We start from the raw sequence: 19843 nt of genomic DNA, 5'->3' as shown, positions 1-19843 counted from the left end.
ATAATAATGAACCATACAAACCAAGAAAATGCTAGGTTTTAATTTTTCATTTATGCTCAAGTAATTGATCTCAGCCAGGTTAGCAGTGTAGGCACTATCACTGACTTCAGCATCCCCACAGGAGAGAAAGGAAATGTCATCAAGCTTGCCAACCCCGAATGAAAGTGCATATGTATGGACATCAGCTTAGCAAAGACAGGCTTTCCATGTCTCCCGAATGCCGTCTGACAAATCCTGTTGGATTTAACAATGGCCCACTCTGAGAGAGGAGGGGTCCCTCTTTGTCAAGCACTGATCAAGTGACCTGGCGTCAAGAAGGGGGCAGCCACTGAAATTCACCCCCCTCTTATCTCCAACCCCCTTGCCCTTCCCTCTCTCATGAACCCTTCCCTACAATTTCCATCCTTCCCTTACTCATCTGTGTCCAAAGATCCAACTCTCATACATGGTAATGTCCTCAGAGCATTACCAGCAGCTGCCACCTCTCCCAATGGCGCTGTCAGCCCCTGATTGACCAGCAGCTCTCAGCAGATAGGATTTCTGCTGCTTAGGCCCAAATCCCAGGAAAGGCCCAATACTGATCACTTAAGTGACACACATGTACCTAATTTGGTCAGGCCTCCCCCACAGAGGTGATATGGGGTTCCCACCAGTTCTCCACCCAGCAGACCAGACTCCTGTTGCCCACATTAAAGTTCTGTTCTGTCTGGAGACAATACACATCTCTTTAACCTGTGTTTCCTCCAACCACATTATCTGTACCTTTTAAGACGTGGCTGGCTGTAGAGATTTGCATTCTAATTAGTATTCTGTAACTTGATTTCTGTGTCTGTGCACTGTTGGAGAACAGATAACCACTCCATCTGACGAAGGAGCAGCACGCTCCGAAAGCTTATGGTATTTGCTACCAAATAAACCTGTTGGACTTTAACCTGGTGTTGTGAGACTTCTTACTGTGCCCACATTAAATCCAGCCAAATGTGACTCGGTGATATGATGGATTGGGTAGGTGTAACTTCAGAAACTCCAATACAATCTACTAGTGGACAGACCACAAAGTAGAGTTCACAAATCAACAGGGAGGAGAAAAAAAAATGAAGAAAGGAAGAGGAGAGTTAAACATTGTGATAAATGGAGAATGGTATTTTGGTTTGGAACTGTGCTCTTTGACTGATTTTATTGGAAAATCCCTGGGTAAATTAATGCAGGTTGACTGCTGTGTTCTCACTGGCTTGCAAGGAATTCCTCAGCTCTGATACACCAATCACATGAAATTTGGCCCTGCTGGTGAGTGTGTGATTGCAATTCTGGGAACAATGTGATAAATAAAAGTATACATTTTTTAAAATAATAAAATTTCAAGCAGAATGACAATGATCTACCAGGGGAACCATTTTACACGTGACCAGGTTGAGCAAACTACAGATTGACTGAATGTTACAAACATGCCGCTTGGCCCCGTTTACCATGTTCTGATTCAGGTTTACAGAACACCTTATTACATTAGGGATGTCTTCGTATTTCACATACTATTAATTACTTTGACATTCAATGTAGGTGAATGCATGTAAAGCACCATTGTAAAATTTAATAACAGCTCTGCTGTAACAACCTTGCACTCCCTCAGTATGACATTTGGACAGAAGCACATACAGAGGTTTAACACAGATATCAGAAGGACATATTTCACACAGAGGGTCGTGGGGGCCTGGAATGTGTTGCCGGGCAAGGTGGTGGAGGCGGACACACTGGGAACGTTTAAGACTTATCTGGACAGCTATATGAACGGAGTGGGAATGGAGGGATACAAAAGAGTGGTCTAGTCTGGACCAGGGAGCGGCGCGGGCTAATTGTTCCTTGTTTCTCGTTTCAAGGCTTCATTCTATGATCATCTTGCTGGTGCCAGTACAGAGCGAGACTGCGGATAGTTGGGAACCTGTCTCGGGGGCAGGGAATTCATACGGTGTTCGTGGAAGTGGAAATGACTAGGGTTGGGAAGCATTTTCCGATCAGGGCCATTGTGATCTCCTGGACTCGTTTCGATCGCCTCAGGGGGTCGGGGAGGAATTTCCCAGATTTTTTCCCCCCATATTGGCCCTGGGGTTTTTCACTCTGGGTTTTCGCCTCTCCCTGGAGATCACATGGTCTGGAATGGGGGGGTGGGGGTGAGTTAATAGGTTGTAATGAACAAAGCATCGTAGCTGTGAGGGACAGCTCGGTGGATAGGATATTGGTATGTAGATAGGCTGGAAAATTGGGCGGGGATCCTGGATTCAGGATTCAATCCTGGACCGGGGAGCGGCGCGGGCTTGGAGGGCTGAAGGGCCTGTTCCTGTGCTGTATTGTTCTTTGTTTGTTTGTACATCGAGTTCCTGAAGGGGAGCATAACTCTCTGGGGCAATGCAATGAATTATATAAAGCTGACATGGCCATTTCTTTTTTAAAAAAGACAGTTTCATGTGCAAGTACACAAATCAGGAATTTAGGTAATGCATGACTTACAGGCCAGACAGAAATCACGTGTCAACAAATCAGAGAGCATCCAAACTCCACATATGCTTCATGTACAAAGATATGTTCAGGATGTGCTAAAGGTAAAAGGCTACTTCAAAACACTTGCATTTATTTAACTTTAACTTCATAAAACATCCCAAGTTGCTTCACAGAAGACGAATCCAACATGAAGAAAATTGGCACTTGAGACAAACGAGACATTAAGACAGGTGTTCAAAGTGACAGGTTTTCAGCAGTACTGCATCTTAAAAGAGCAGTGAAAGGGCGAGAGCCATAGGGAAGGAAGTCCAGAGCTTAGCAGCTGGACAGAAAGAGGTAGGACTACTAATTGTGAGGAAAATGGGGTCATGGACGGACACGTGGATGGCACAGTGGCAAGCACTGCTGCCTCACAGCGCCAGGGACCTGGGTTCGATTCCCGGCTTGGGTCAGTGTGTGGAATTTGCACATTCTCCCTGTGTCTGAAAGACGTGCTGGTTAGGTTAGGTGCATTAGCCATACTAAATTCTCCCTCAGTGTACTCAAACAGGCGTAGGAGTGTGGCAACTGGGGGATTTTCACTGTAACTTGATACAGTGTTAATGTAAGTCAACTTGTGACACTAATAAATAAACTTTAAAAAGAAGCCAGAATGGGAGGAAAGCAGATTGGGTGAGGTGGCAGGGCTGGAGGAAGAACTGAGGAGATAGAGATAAATCAGGACATAATGTGACAAAGAGTAAAATTTTCAATGAACCAACAAATGTCAGCATGCAGGAGTGATGGGTGAATGGTGTGAGTTAAGTTACCCATTGATTTTAAAACAACAGAATCCTCAAAAACACAGCTGGAGTTTCCTTTGTAAAGAAAATATAGAGCTTCTTAAAGCATCTCATTGATTCAACTCAGGATCAAATTGTGTGTCATAAATGGGTAGCTTTAAACGGTTTAATCTGCTATGTGCCTGAAGCAGCCATGTTTCCCACAGTACTTCCGCATCTTATTTCAAACTATCCAGCGACAGGAAAGTAAATGCGGCAGTCCGTTTGACGATGTACAGGGCGAGTATTTAATCAACCGCACAAGGAGGAGAAGCGGTCACGGTTACGGGGTGACTATCCGGCGGGGCAATGTTGCCGGTGTTGCCCAGCTCAATCCAGCAGCATCTGCGGCTCCGGAGAAGCTGCAGACCCGGAGTGAATGTGGCTGCAGACAGCGGGCCGCACAGAGAGCCAGACACTCACTGCACTCCCCCGGCCCTGGCTGCTTACTGCTGGCCACAAATCCAACACGTACTTTATCGTACCCCGCTGCCCTCAATCTAATTGTATTTTTTTTAAACGTTACCTTTAGAATTAAAGCAGCACTCCCGCTCAGATGCAAGACTTTGTAATTGTGAACAGCCTCCTGTAGATTCTGAACACCCATCAGAAGTGAAAGTGAAAATGGAAGCATCATAACCAACCCTTTGGACTGCGCGACGATTGCACCTTATGATTTGTATCATCTTTAAAAATAGGGATCTGCTAATTTATTATAAAACATTTTGAAACCAGGCTAGTGGTTTCAATGATAGTGGTAATAGTGTTGTCCCTCAGTTGCCCAAATGTTTCAGGAAAATTATCAGGATTTCGATTTTCTTCCATAGGGAAAAACACACATTTGCTGATGTAAAGTTACATCCAAGTATCCTTCAGATCTCACTAGAATATGTTTTTATTCACTCTCGGGACATGGAGGTCACTGGCTGGTCAGCATTCATTGCCTATCCCTAGTTGTCTGAGGGCAGTTGAGAGTCAACCACATTGCTGTGGCTCTGGAGTCACATGAAGGTCCTTTGGGGAAGGAAATTAGAGATCAAATGGATTTTTCCAACAATTGGTCATCAGTAGATTCTTAATTCCAGAATTTTTTAAAATTCAAATTTCCCCATTTGCTGTGGTGGGATTCGAACCTAGATCCCCAGAACGTTTGCTGAGTTTCTGGATTAATTGTCTAGTGATAATACCACCAGGCCATCACCTCCGCCGCCGTCACCCCCCCCCCCCCCCCCACCCATTAGAATATGCTCACTTCAAAACATAAAACTCCCAAGAGGGGTATGTTACCATCGTGATCCCATTACTGGACCAGTCATCCAGAGAGACCTGGGCTAATGAGCCAGAGATACAGATATGCCAAATTATCACAGAAGACACAATTTTTCAGTACAATTAAGTTTCTTGTGATCTTGCAAGAGGATTCTGAAGTCTTGGGATTTTTCAAGAACGCAGGTAAGATTAAAATGCATCATCTTTAAAACTTCTGCTGTGGCTGGTGCCTGAGTAACACTTGGCACATCACAGTGCTGAAAGATCAGAGGTGAGGCTGCCGGCAGAGACAAGAGGATGGCAAGAGAAAGAGCCCCAAATTGTAAGAAGGACAGAGAGCCAAGAAAAAGAAAGATTTCAGAAACTCCAATGCAATCCAGTAGTGGAGATTATATGGCACTTCACAACCATTGGATGTCTCTAAGCACTTTAGAAGTGTGGAAAAATTCACTAAAACTGCCTCCAAGTCTGTATACCTTCTAACTTATTTCATCATCTCAGTGAGTAAAGCAATACCTTCTCCAAGTGATTCATCACCTTGACATACATGAGTCTCCTTAATATATTGATCAGCAGTCAAATCGATCAATGTTTAAATGTTATTGCAAATTAGATTTTGTGCCAGTATTACCAAGGCATCATCCTGCTTGCTGTAGCATCTTTTATAAAAAAATCTTCCACTGCTGCTGAATTATTTAGTTCTTTATTTAATAGACCAATCTCACTCGCCCCCATATTTGTTTCAACAAGCAAACAACAAATATCTTCTCAAAGCATTGCATAGTACTAAACCTGATTAATCTGGTTCTTGTCCTGTTAATATATATTCAAGTTTCCTTGTCTTGGCCTGAAGTAATGGCTTCTCCCAGGAACTGTAGCCTAGGTCGAGTTATTAATTTTATGGAGGGAGGAAATTTATCGAGAGTTTTGGCTAAACAAAACAAAAAAGGTGGCATAGTGGTTAGCACTGGTGCCAGGGATCCAGATTCGATTCCCAACTCGAGTCACTGAATGTGTGGAGTCTGCATATTCTCCGTGTCTGCGTGGGTTTCCTCCGGGCGCTCTAGTTTCCTCCCATAGTCCGAAAGACGTGCTGGTTAGATGTGTTGGCCATGCTAAATTCTCCCTCAATGTACCCGAGGTGCCGCAGTGTGGCGACTAGGGGATTTTCACTAACTTCATTGCAGTTTTAATGTAAGCCTAATTGTGACACTAAATAAATTTTAAACTTTAAAACAGCGCGAGGCTCAGTTAATACAGTGAAACTGCACCTATTCTGAAGAGTGGGATTCACTAACACGGGGAAATGAGTGAGACCCTATGAATCTTGAGCACACAGGACTTAGGATCAGGAGTAGGCCGTTTGGCTCTTCATGCCTGTTCCACCATTCAATAAGATCATGACTCATCCGATTATGGTTTCAGCTTCACTTTCCTGGCTGCCCCCGATAACCCTTGTCTCTCAAAAATCTGTTTAAGTCAGCCTTGGATAAATGGAAAGATGTGGAGATGCCGGCGTTAGACTGGGGTAAACACAGTAAGAGGTTTAACAACACCAGGTTAAAGTCCAACAGCTTTATTTGGTAGCAAAAGCCACACAAGCTTTCGGAGCTCCAAGCCCCTTCTTCAGGTGAGTGGGAATTCTGTTCACAAACAGGGCATATAAAGACAGAGACTCAATTTACATGAATAATGGTTGGAATGCGAATACTTACAGCTAATCAAGTCTTTAAGAAACAAAACAATGTGAGTGGAGAGAGCATCAAGACAGGCTAAAAAGATGTGTATTGTCTCCAGACAAGACAGCCAGTGAAACTCGGCAGGTCCAGGCAAGCTGTGGGGGTTACAGATAGTGTGACATGAACCCAATATCCCGGTTGAGGCCGTCCTCGTGTGTGCGGAACTTGGCTATCAGTTTCTGCTCAGCGACTCTGCGCCGTCGTGTGTCGTGAAGGCCGCCTTGGAGAACGCTTACCCGAATATCAGAGGCCGAAGGCCCGTGACCGCTGAAGTCGTCCCCAACAGGAAGAGAACAGTCTTGCCTGGTGATTGTCGAGCGGTGTTCATTCAGCCGTTGTCGCAGCGTCTGCATAGTTTCCCCAATGTACCATGCCTCGGGACATCCTTTCCTGCAGCGTATCAGGTAGACAACGTTGGCCGAGTTGCAAGAGTATGTACCGTGTACCTGGTGGATGGTGTTCTCACGTGAGATGATGGCATCTGTGTCGATGATCCGGCACGTCTGAGATGCCATCATCTCACGTGAGAACACCACGTCCTTCTGGTAGTGTGGTGACCAGAACTGGACACTGTATTCCAAATGTCGCCTAACCATCGTTCTATACAGCTGCAACATATGCCAACTTTTATATTCTATGCCCCGTCCAGTAAAGGCAAACATGCCATATGCCTTCTTGACCACCCTCTCCACCTGTGCTGCAACCTTTAAGGATCTGTGGACTTGTACACCCAGGTCCCTCTGTGTGTCTATACTCCTGATGGTTCTGCCATTTATTGTATAGCTCCCCCTTACATTAGGTCTACCGAAATGCATCACTTCGCATTTATCTGGATTAAATTCCATCTGCCATTTCTCTGCCCAATGTTCCAGCCTATCTATATCCTGCTGTATTCTGACAATGTTCATCACTATCCACAACTCCAGCAATCTTCGTGTCGTCCGCAAACTTACTGATCACACCAGTTACACCTTCCTCCAAATCATTTATATATATCACAAACAGCAGAGGTCCCAGTACAGAGCCCTGCAGAACACCACTAGTCACAGGCCTCCAACCGGAAAAAGACCCCTCCACTGCTACCCTCTGTCTTCTATGGCTAAGCCAGTTCTCCACCCATCGAGCTAGCTCACCTTTTATCCCGTGAGATTTAACCTTTTGCACCAGCCTGCCATGAGGGACCTTGTCAAACGCTTTACTAAAATCCATATAGACGACATCCACGGCCCTTCCCTCGTCAATCGTTTTTGTCACCTCCTCAAAAAACTCAACCAAATTTGTGAGGCATGACCTCCCTCGTCAATCCAGTTCAGTTTACGTTTGAGACAAAAGCAATTCATATAAATCTTAAAATAAATTTCTTGATTTTTAAGAGTTTCTCTCTTCACTTATGAGATGACGGGATTGTCATGTCAGGAGATTAGTTAAAATCCCACCATGGCAGCTAAGGAATTTAATTTCAGTTAAATGCATTAATTGAACATTGTAAAGTAATACATCCATATCTGGAATAAATGGCAGTATCAGTAATGGTGACCAGTAATGCACAACTTGTTTACTAACATCCTGCAGTTGTTTGGTACAAGTGAATTTGAATATTGATGAAAAAAAGATACTATTTGTCAAAGCTTTTCATCTTATATTCATCAGATAAAGTCACTATATTCCCAGATGACCACAGGCTGCTCGTGTCTTTGAAGGGTAGAGCTGACTGGTGGTGATTTAACCTCAGGATCCCCACACCTCAGGTAAGGGTTGAGAAGGCAGGTCTTCATGAATAACCACAGCCGTATGGGAATTGAACCTGCATTGTTGGTGTCGCTCTGCATCACAAACCAGCCATCCGGCCACCTGAGCTAACCAAATCCCCATTCATCAGGACAATTTGCTTGAATTCCAATGTCAAGGGAAACAACAAATCATACAGTGTAAATAGGGAAATTAATCTGCTGTCTTCACCCAGTCTGGCCTATATGTGATTCCAGACGCATAGCAAAATGGCCGATTCTTAACTGTCCTCTGAAATGGCTGAGCCTGCCATTCAATTGTATTTAAGAAGATGGCTCACCCTACATTCTCAAGGGCAAGTAGGAATGGGTGATAAAGACTAGCTCTACCAAACATAGTAAGAAGTCTCACAACACCAGGTTAAAGTCCAACAGGTTTATTTGGTAGCAAATACCATAAGCTTTCGGAGCGCTGCTTGGTTGGACTTTAACCTGGTGTTGTGAGACTTCTTACTGTGTTCACCCCAGTCCAACGGCGGCATCTCCACATCATGTTTACCAAACAGCCACATACTGTGAAGGAAAAAAATATAAGCATACATCAGTGTAAATAATCAGAACCAAAAGGAAGTAACAGACTCACAACAGTATGTTTCTTCTTTGATTATTCAGATTCAGGATTCATCTCATTTATCCATCTTTCATGCACATTATATGAATCTACAGTCAGGGAAGCTTTTCAGTTTTTATAATGATTTACTTGTATGACATAAAAATGTAATCAAAGGAAAAAAAAGACAGAGCACGTGCCAATGAGGATTAATAATTGCAATTAAAAGATCAGAAAATCATTCTATTTCCTACAGCTTTTGAAAATCTGGTCTTGATAATGTAAACCCCTCAAACAAGCAGAATTGGAAGGTTTGGGATTTGAGTTGGGGCGTCACCAACAGTTAAAGTGGAAGTATCAGATACTCTGTACCCATCGACAGATATCCGCAAGCCAGAATATACATCAGAGGTGCACCCACCTCCACTGCTACCAAGAACAATGTGAAGTGTAGGGTCCATTCATTCCTTTGAATAGATGAGACGGCACTGGTATGGAGTTTAAAATGAATTTCTTTTATTGAACAGAAATGAAAGAAAATTAAATCATTACAGAAACAAAAAAGAGAAAAGTTGGAGAGACTGGCTTTTTCTGCTGCCTCTGTACTGATCACATTGAACTGAGCTTGAACAGCATCCTGAAAACAAAACTGCACAAACACACACTGTAACCAAAACATATCTCAACCCTTATCTCATTATTGTAAATGTTTTCCGCAAGCTGTCTCTGTCTGGCAAACACAGGTCTTGCATCTGTTGTTATCACAACTTGTTTTGCTTGCTATGTACTTTACAGGAATGCGGTCAATTTTTAGCTAATCCAGCATGCCTTCTGAGTTTTAAAATGTAGTCAAGTGTCAGTTAATTTTTTAAGCTGAGCAGAGTTAGTCACACAGGCAGAAATATCTTAAAATGAAGTCTTTGCATCAATGACGCAAACAGAGCTAAGCATACATAGGATCTCTCACCTTTTATTAGGGAAGCCTCAATGCAATAATGCCACACGCTGTGAACAGGCCGACGGCCACATTCCACACTAACAGCACTTTGTGGCTGTAAAATTGACAAACAAGCTGAATTTGTGTGTCAGCATTAATTTAGCTTTCACTAGGGGGATTAAAAATATGCTGTCAGCTGTACACAGATGTGTACAATAAGTCACAGATGGATTGTTTACTCAAACCAACAGTTCATGTCCTCTATGGGCAATCACCTTCTGTGACCGGTGAACACTGCAAGGTATAATGAATTGCACAACAGTAATATTCTGATTTAGAATTATAGTTTTCTTTTAATTCATTAAAATTTACATTCGGATGATCATGTTAGTGGTGCCTCCATAATGTTATAGAGCTGTGAGACGGACAACTCAATATCACCTTTTTTGATTCAGTAAAGATTGATGGGAGAAATATCAAATCTCTAACTGAGAACACATATCCTGAGGGTTATGGTTTTCTCAGATCTCCTGAGTCTGTTCACATACACACTTTGGCTGACACTCAGGACACAAGCCAATCAATTTATTTTCACTTTTGCTTTCTTTTGTTTTAACTACTTTTTCTTTACCCCTCCCATACACTCTTCTATCATCATACCTCTTTTCATTTCTCCTTTCTCAGGCACCTCAGTTCCCATTGGTACTACTTAACAGAATTGTTAGGGCACAGAAGGACGCGATTTGGCCCATTGTGTCCGTACTGGCTCACTGAATGAGCAACCCACCGAGTTTCATTCTCCCGCCTTCTCACCGTAGCCTTGCACATTCTGCCATCTCAGATAACTATCTAAATTTTTATTCATTCATGGGACATGGGCATCGCTGGCTGGCCAGCATTTATTCCCCATCCCTAGTTCCCTTGAAATTGAGTGGCTTGCTAGGCCATTTCAGAGGGCAGTTGAAAATCAACCATATTGCTGTGGCTCTGGAATCACATGTAGACCAGACCAAGTAAGGACAGCTGATTTCCTTCCCTGAAGGACATTAGTGAACCAGATGGGTATTTCTGACAATTGACAATGATTTCATGGTCATCAATAGATTCTTAATTCCAGATATTTTTTATTGAATCCAAATTCCATCATCTGCCATGGCAGGATTCAAACCCGGGTACCCAGAACTTTAGCTGAGTTTCTGGATTAATAGTCTGGCAATAATACCACAAGGCCATCACCTCCCCTAGTTCCCTCTGGAAAGCTTCAATCGAACCTGCCTCCACCACATTCTCAGGCAGAGCATTCCAGTCCCTAACCACTCACTGCATAAAAATGCTTTTCATTGTATCACTATTGTGTCTTTTACCAATTACTTTAAATCCATGCCCTTTTATTCTCAATCCTTTCATGAGTGGGAACAGTTTTTCTTTATCTATTCTGTCCAAACCCCTCATGACTCAGAACATTTCCTATTACATTTCCTCTCAACCTTCTTTTCTCAAAGGAAAACAGTCCTAACTTCTCTATATTCATCCCGAGAATCATTCCGGTGAATCTTTTCTGTATCCTCTCTAATGCCTTCACATCCTTTCAAAAGTGTGGCACCTAGAACTGGACTCAATACTCTAGCTGAGGCCAAATATTAACTTATTCCAAATAACCTCCTTGGCTCTTGTATTCTATGCCCCATTAACATTGCCTAGGGTACTGTATGCTTTATTAACTGATCTTGTAACCTGTCCTGCCACCCTCAATAATTTATGCACTTAAAGGGTTTATAATCACACAAGTTTTAGTAAGCTGCTAAACTCAGGCACAAAGGGAAAACTATGAGAAAATCACAGGTCTCGAGTAAAGCAGACCCAGATATGAGTCAAGGACCATAAAACTCCCACTTACAAGGGAGACCTCAGTCACACAGCATACACACAAGAGTTGAATTATGCACAGCTGCAGCTTGTCAGGTGTCTGTTCTAAAAAGTTTCAATGGAACAGGGGACTTGATATACCACTGGTTAGAAATATAGCTTTCATAATCAAGTCCAGAAGTTAATAGATAAATAGAAAGAAATACATGTTTGGTGATATTATAATTAGGTAAACGTATAATTAGGCTCTTAACTATAACGGTCTGTGCAACCTTTGAATCAGGGCTCCCCCAGTCTGGCAACAGTTGGAGCACTGGAGCCATCCCATACTATAGTCCATAATAAAGGCGTTGTCTGAAACTCCAAGAGTCCTCCGGCCCTATTTTACCATTTTGATTCTAAGTGCTGGGCAGACTTGAAACTGAGAGTGTTTCAGATCCGACTTTTAGACCCGTTCTGAGGTGCCCTCATGCGCACTCAGCCTGAAAATATAGCAATTCCAAATCGTGTTACACAAGCCTGTGGGCGGGGCTTACCGCTCTCAAAATCCTGCAGCTTCGATTGGCGCCTCCAACTGCACAGGCACAGAAAAAATATGATAGAATGCTGCTTCCCTGCCACATACCTCCCGGGCCAGGTAATGCGTCCCCATGGCCCCCACAGACATTGCCCCGCCCCCACAACATTACTGATCCCCTTATCCCCCCCACACCCCCGCCACCCAGACCGACCGCAGGCCCCTCTCCCCCTTCCTCCCCACTGATCACAAGCAGAGTGGCAGTGGACCCCCTTTCACCACCCCACCCCCACCGATCTCAAGCAGAGAGCCATTGGACCCACATTCCCCACACCCCCTGCCCTCCCCCACCACCAATTTCAAGCAGAGAGCCATCAGATGCTTACCTCCTCACTAACTGGAGCGCCTGTATCGGATTTCCAGTGGCATCTGCTCCATGCCAGAAATCAGCGGGATGGCGCAAAGGCCATTTACATGGTCATTGAATTCAAATACGATTAGTGGGCCCAGGACTGAAGCCCGCTAGCATCTTCCACCCTGCCAGAGTGTTTCACTCCAGCGGGGATTACAGTAGCTCCCCACTTTCGGGAAGCTAGCAGCCCGACCCCGTTGGAGTAAAGGGGTCTTCCAGAGGGTCAGGCGGCAGGGGTTGCCCCTTGGCATTGGCACCCTGGCAGGGCCAACTGCCCAAGGGGCAAAGTGCCAATGCCCAGGGGCACATTGGCACTGCCCGTCAGGCATGGGGCAGTGCCAAGGAGGCAGGGCCTGATGGGGTGGGGTGTCCTGCTGCCACTCTGCATAGGGATCGGTGGGGAAAGCGGGGAGGCCAGCGATTGAGGGGGGGGGGGGGGGGTCAGCTTGGCGTCGGTCAGTCTACTGGGGGGGGGTGGGGTGGGTTTACTGTTGGGGAGGGAAAACCAGTGAAGGGGGGGTGGAGACTGGAGATCGCGGAGGGGTGGGGGGTCGGGCCTGGGTCTGGGAATGATCGGGGGGCCAGCGATCGGGCCGTGGGGGAACGGAGAGCTTGCGTTGCTGGGGTTGCAGGACTGGCCAGCAATCAAGAGGCCATCAGTGCGGGGCCACTGCGCATACGCGATCTTGGCACTGACAGATCAGCATATGCGCAGTAGCCGCTCAGCGCACTGATTTCAGCTTCTCCAGTGGGAATAGGCCCCTGAAACTTAATGATATTGATGCTGGTGACCTCTGCAGTGCACAGAGTGTGGAAGATTTTTCTCTGATCTCCCACTGAAAAAAACGTGAATTACTCGTTTTAACACAAATTCGACACTTAAAATTATTTTGGGAGAATTCCACCCGTTATCACTGAGATATCTTCACTGCTTTCTTCCCTTAGCCTCAGCGTTGAATGACTTTCTCATCCTCAATGATTTTTATCTCCATCAGAAATCATGTTCTGCCTGCTCTAAGTTCACTGCCCCTTTATCCTCCCTAAATCTCTCCCTCCATGTCAACTCCCCCAACCCATGTTCACCATCACCCACCTGACCTTGCCATCTGTGAGGAGGCTATGGCGCAGTGGCATTGTCATTGGACTAGCAATCCAAGGATCCAGGGTCATTCTCCAGGTTCAAATACCACCATGGCAGATGGTGAAATCTGAATTCAATGAAAAAATCTAAATTCAGTAAAAATTTGGAATTAAAAGCCTAACGATGACCATTGTCGATTGTTGTAAAAACCCATCTGGTTCACTAACGTATTTTACAGAAGGAAATCTGCTGTCCTTGACTCTCCTGTGACAAAGTAAAACTTTCCCTCCTTGAACTTCTCAACCTGCCCGCACCTTTTGACATGGATGACCACAATATTCCCGTCCAACACCTCTCTACTGTCATCCAGCTGGATGGGACTGCTCTCACTTGGTTCTATTCTTAGCTATGTAGTAATAATTACCCTTCCCACTCCTGCATTATTACCTCTGGTGACCCCAAACAATGATCCTTGGTCCCCTCCCATTTCTCATCTCCTGTCTCTTTAAACATCACCTGAAGACACAGCGTTAGTGTTCTTGTGCATACCCGATTTTAGTTGTTCCACCATTTGTGGAAATGCCTTCACTTGCCTCGGTGAAATTCTGTCCCTTCACCTCTCTGCTTCACTTTCCATCTCCAAGACACTCCTTAAAGCCTAACTCTTTGACCAATCTTTTGTTCATCTGACTTAATATCTCCTCACGCAGCTTTGTCTCGTACTTTATTTTGTAGTGAAGCACCTTGGGACATTTTGTTATGTTAAAGGCGCTATATGAATATAAGTTCTTGTTGTTACTGATGTGGCCATATGTGCTCCCTCTCTCTCATCACTTCATTCTTCAATTGGAAATGATTATATTCACTGAACATTAAGTTAATTTGTAACCATTATTATCACATTATGCAAGTCAGTGCTCTCTTCCCAGATATCATAGAAATCATAGAAACCCTACAGTACAGGAGGCCATTCGGCCCATTGAATCTGCACCGACCACAATCCCACCCAGGTCCTACCCCCATATATTTTTACCCACTAATCCCTTCTAACCTACACATCTCAGGACACTAAGGGGAAATTTTAGCATCGCCAAATCAACCTATCCCGCACATATCTGCCACAATGTCTTCTTTTAAGGGCAGTTCACTGTGCTACCAAGATTTGACCCAGATTGGAAAATAACAGCATAGCTCTTGGGTATTCAAGGCCATCCTCTGGAAATTTGGAGGTTATAACAATTCCCAGACATTCCAATCAGTTGAACACAGGTGCAACAAATGCAGAAGTCCACCAAAAGTCAAGCACATCATTGGCATATTGAAGCCCCTATTCAGGGAGCTAGCCTAATCTGCAAGTAGTTAGCAATTTTGAAAACTTGCCTTTCAAAGGCTAAAGAGTATGCTGCATTGCCCATAACTTCATCTTACACATAAACATCATCAAGGAAGACCTTAGCGGACTAGCCAGAAAAGGATGACCGACCTCTATGACAACTGATGATCCCAATAAGACAAGAGGAGTCACTATGAGCAAGACAAGAGCAATATTCTCACCTCAGAAAAAAACCTAAGCAGCCAGGCCAAAAGGGTAGTAATAATGGCATGTATGGAACTTCTCAGAAAAAAACATCCAACCACAAATCTTCCTTTGAAATGTTGCAGTTTCTACAACTCCATAAAGGTGTCAATAAGACGGACCATTAAAGTATCAATAACAGAAATTTCAAACGCTTCACACCTGTTAATCTAATGCAAATAAACATTGAGACATTGGCAAAAGAGATCACGGAAAGAGCAACTTAATATAACCACTTAAACTTGCTCATCAATCAAAGTCAACAGTTCTCTCCAGTTGTCAAACAAAACCCCCCTACCAAAAAAATCCATCTATGAATCTGGGCTTTCAGCCAAGCATGCATGGTGAGGACATGTGTAAGAACTCCTTCAGTAGAACTGCATGGCCAGCAAGACCATGCACCAACCTGCCAACGCCATATAAGGAAGAAAACCTTATAATACTTGGAATCAAGGCCTGAGAGGGTGTCTGATGTGGAAGAATGAACCAAAGAAGAATGAATACAGGAAACAATTCACAGTTCACTACCAACTTCTGCTGTTCCAACTTCATTCAACTACAGCCAGCAAAGCATACATTGAGGCCCTTTGCTATCTCACCGCTGTTGAAAGCTAATTGAAAGCTACTCACAAGAACCCCATTGTAACCTGGCTTTCTTTTCTTTTTTGCTAGATGCCGGATGATGGTGAGCCTGAAAATGAAATGTATGCAATTGGCATTAATCTTAGAAAATACAGAATGCTTTACAAGTTCCCAGGAGTTTAAAAATTCTGAAAAGTCAAAGTAAATGGGAAAGCTTGGAAAATTCAATAAATGTGTGTCTGCTCCCGTTTTACCCAGTGTTGATTTAAAGTCTCAGCTGTATAATTAGGAAAGCACAAACAGAACCAGAATTCTTCCAAATAAAGAGAGGAAATAAAAACAAGCTAATTCAATAAATAGATCAAACCAGTCATATGACATCCAGTAGGTGCACTCTTTATGAGAGAAAGAAAATATGTATAAAATAAACCAAATAGCTGGATAAAGTTCAATCAAATGGGAAAACAAACACACTAAAACATGTCAGAATCTGAAAATGAACAAAGTGAATTAAGACAGGAACAGAATATTAGCTTTATTTCATTCATTGAGGGAAGTGGAACTGGAAATCAATGATTTAATGAACCCTGCCAATTTCAGGAACCATATGTCATTCCAGTTTACTAAATGGAAGTAGACAGCTCTTCAAGGACAATGAAAGCTCATTTTTATCCACAATAATTACTTGTACCAGAAAACAAAGTTTTTTTTTGCTCTGTATACTAATACAAGTGACAATAATAAATCAAATCAAAATTTGTGGGACAGGGAATTCATAGTTTACACTTTAATAATATTATTTTTAAAAATTAATTTATATGATACACTATAAGGAGAGATAGAGGATTCCATAGTCTGGTATTCCCATTAATCTTAATTGCATTTCTCAATTTCCCAGTAATGCAGATTGCAAAATTGAATTCTCTGCTCTGTAAAAAAATGACAATTCTAGATAAATTCTTATAATATGTATTTGCAATGATACTATTTGCATCAACATCAACACGAACCAGGAAAAACAGCCACTCTGGAGTTCAAGAATGAATGAATGACACCTGTCCGAAGTATCATGTACTTTGGAATTTATCATCCTCAAGCCAATGTGCTGCTCTTACTACAAGCTGCTTTCGAACTTTTGGTTCCATTTATTTCTGCAACTGCTTGCACATTGAACAGAATAGTGCACAAACTAGGTGTTATGTTTAATAAAAAGCTGAACTTCATCAATCACAAAGACCATCTATTTCTCCCCGTAACACCATCTGCCTTCACCCTTAGATCTTCCACCAACTTGCTGAAACCCTCACACACACACCCATCATCACCTCCAGGTTTGGCTTCTCCTAAGCTAATCACTGAGCTTCACCCAGCATAAATTTCAGGCCGTCAAAACCTCCTGAGTACATGTTATCCTGCACTGTCTCACACAAACGTCATTAGTGTCTGCCAGCATATGCTTTCCATTCTTCCTGTGGATCCTTCTATTTCATTGACAAACCAACAACAGTAACTTATAATAATCGAGTACCTTTAACATCGCAAAGTGTCTCAAGGTTCTCCACAATAACATTATCAAATTTGACATTAAACCATGCAGGGAGAGAGACGGATAAATGACCAAATGCTTTAAGGAATATCATAAGACCATAAGATATAGGAGCAGAATTAGGCCATTTGGCCCATCGAGTCTGCTTCACCACTCAGTCATGCCTGATAAGTTTCTCAACCCCATTCTCCTGCTGTTCCACCCCCCAACCTTTGATTCCCTTACTAATCAAGAACCTATCTATCTCTATCTTAAATACACTCAATGACCTGGCCTCCACAGCCTTCTGTGGCAATGAATTCCATAGATTCACCAGCTTCTGGCTGAAGAAATTCCTCCTCATCCTTTACTCTGAGGCTGTGCCCTCGGATCCTAGTCTCTCCTACGAATAGACACATCTTCCCCCGTCCACTTTATCCAGGCCTTTCAGTATTCTCTAAGTTCCAATGAGATCCCCCCCTCATCCTTCTAATCTCCATCGGGTTCAGACCCAGAGACCTCAAAGGCTCCTCATACATCAAGCTTTTCATTCCCGGGATCATTCGCGTGAACCTCCTCTAAACCCTCTCCAAGGCCAGCACATCCTTCCTTAGATACAGGGCCCAAAATTGCTCACAATATTCCAATTATTTCATAAAGGTGGACAGAGAACTAGAGAAGAATTCCAGATCTTGGGGCCTTGACAGCTGAAAATACAAAGTTGGACTGACAGGGATGCTCGAGGCCAGAATTGCAGGAATGCAGATGTTGTGGGACTAGGGAGTTTACAGTTACAAGGAAGGTCAAAGGGAGTTTGAAAATAAGGATCAGAACTTGAAAAATCAGGACACCGAGAGACTGGGAGCTAATATAGTAGAGTGAACACAGGGATGGTGGGTGAATAAGACTTGATCTGAGCTCAGATATGGACAGCAGAAATTTGGAAAAGCTCAAGTTTATGTAGGATGGAAGATGAGAAGGCTGGCCAGGAGAAACATAGAAGATAAGGGCAGGAGGAGGCCATTTGGCCCTCCGAGCCTGCTCCGCCATTCATTACGATCATGGCTGATCGTCCAACTCAAAAGCCTAATCCTGCTTCTTCCCCATAACTTTTGATCCCAGATGCTATATCCAGCTGCTCTTGAATACATTCAATGCTTTGGCATCAACTACTTCCTGTGATAATGAGTTCCACAGACTCACCACTCTTTGGGTGAAGAAATGTCTCATCACCTCGCCCTAAATGGTCTACCCTGAATCCTCAGACTGTGATCCCTGGTTCTGGACTCCCCAAACATTGGGAACATCCTCCCTGCATCTACCCTGTCTAGACCTGTTAGAATTTTGTAAGTCTCTATGAGATCCCTCCTCATTCATCAGAACCCCAGCGAAAACAATTCTAACCTAGTCAATCTCTCCTCATACATCAGTCCCGCCATCACCGGAATCAGCTTGGTAAACCTTCACTGCACTCCCTCGAGAGCAAGAACATCCTTCCTCAGAAAAGGAGACCAAACTGCATACAATACTCTAGGTGTGGCTTCACCAAGGCCCTGTATAACTGCAACAAATACATTCCTGCTCCTATACTCAAAACCTCTCTCAATGAAGAACAACATGCCATTTGCCTTCTTTACCACCTGCTGCACCTGCATGTTTACCTTCAGTGACTGGTGCACAAAGGACACCCAGTTCGCGCTGCACACTCCCCTCTCCCAATTTACAGCTATTCAGGTAGTAATCGCCCTTCTTGTTTTTGCTTCCAAAATGAATAATCTTACATTTATCCAAATTATACTGCATCTGCCATTGATTTGCCCACTCACACAACCTGTCCAGATCATTCTGAAGGATCTCTGCATCCTCGTCACAGTTCACCCTCCCACCCAACTTGGTATCATCTGCAAACTTTGAGATGTTACATTTTGTTCCCTCATTTAAATCATTTATATATCTTGTGAATAGCTGGAGTCCCAGCACCGATCCCTGTGGCATCCCACTAGTTACTGCCTGCCAACTTAAAAACACCCTTAATTCCTTCTCTTTGTTTCTTCTCTGCCAACCAGTTTTCTATCCATCTCAAAACACTTCCTCCAATCCCATGTGCTTTAATTTTGCATGATAATCTCTTATGCGGATCTTTGTCAAACGTTTTCTGAAAGTCCAAATATACCACATCGACTGGTTCCCCCTTGTCAACTCTACTAGTTACATCTTCAAAGAATACCAACAGATTTGTCAAGTGTGATTCACCCTTCATAAATCCATGCTGACTCTGTCTGATCCTGCCACTGCTTTCTAAATGTTCTGCTATAAATTCTTTGATAATGGATTCAAGAATTTTCACCACTACCGGTGTTAAGCTTACTGGCCTATAATTCCCTGTTTCCTCTCTACCTCCCTTTTTGAATATTGGAGTGACATTAGCTACCCTCCAATCTGCAGGGACTGTTCCAGAGTCTATAGAATCCTGGAAGATGACCACCAATGCATCCACTATTTCTAGAGCCACTTCCTTAAATACTCTGGGATGTAGATTATCAGGACCTGGGGATTTATCCACCTTCAATGCCATCAATTTTCCCAGCACCATTTCTCTACTAATGTTGATCTCCCTCAGTTCTTCCCTCTCACTAAATCTTGCACTCTCCAACATTTCTGGCATTTGATTTGTGTCCTCTTTTGTGA

General features: G+C 43.5%; 1 protein-coding gene across 1 annotated transcript in view; it reads right to left on the bottom strand.

Moving 5' to 3' along the window:
- LOC144495002 (endoplasmic reticulum aminopeptidase 1-like) overlaps window positions 1-3968 on the bottom strand; it is a 63567-nt gene extending 59599 nt beyond the window's left edge. The window contains exon 1 of the mRNA XM_078214762.1: window positions 3841-3968. The gene's annotated coding sequence lies outside the window, so the exon portion shown is untranslated. The remainder of the gene's footprint in view (window positions 1-3840) is intronic.
- Window positions 3969-19843: the final 15875 nt, after the last annotated feature.

The sequence above is a fragment of the Mustelus asterias genome, chromosome 6 (genome assembly GCF_964213995.1).
Source record: "Mustelus asterias chromosome 6, sMusAst1.hap1.1, whole genome shotgun sequence".
In the NCBI taxonomy this organism is placed as follows: Eukaryota; Metazoa; Chordata; class Chondrichthyes; order Carcharhiniformes; family Triakidae; genus Mustelus; species Mustelus asterias.
Note: the sequence above shows the minus strand (reverse complement) of the source record. Positions and strands in the feature narration are given on the sequence as shown.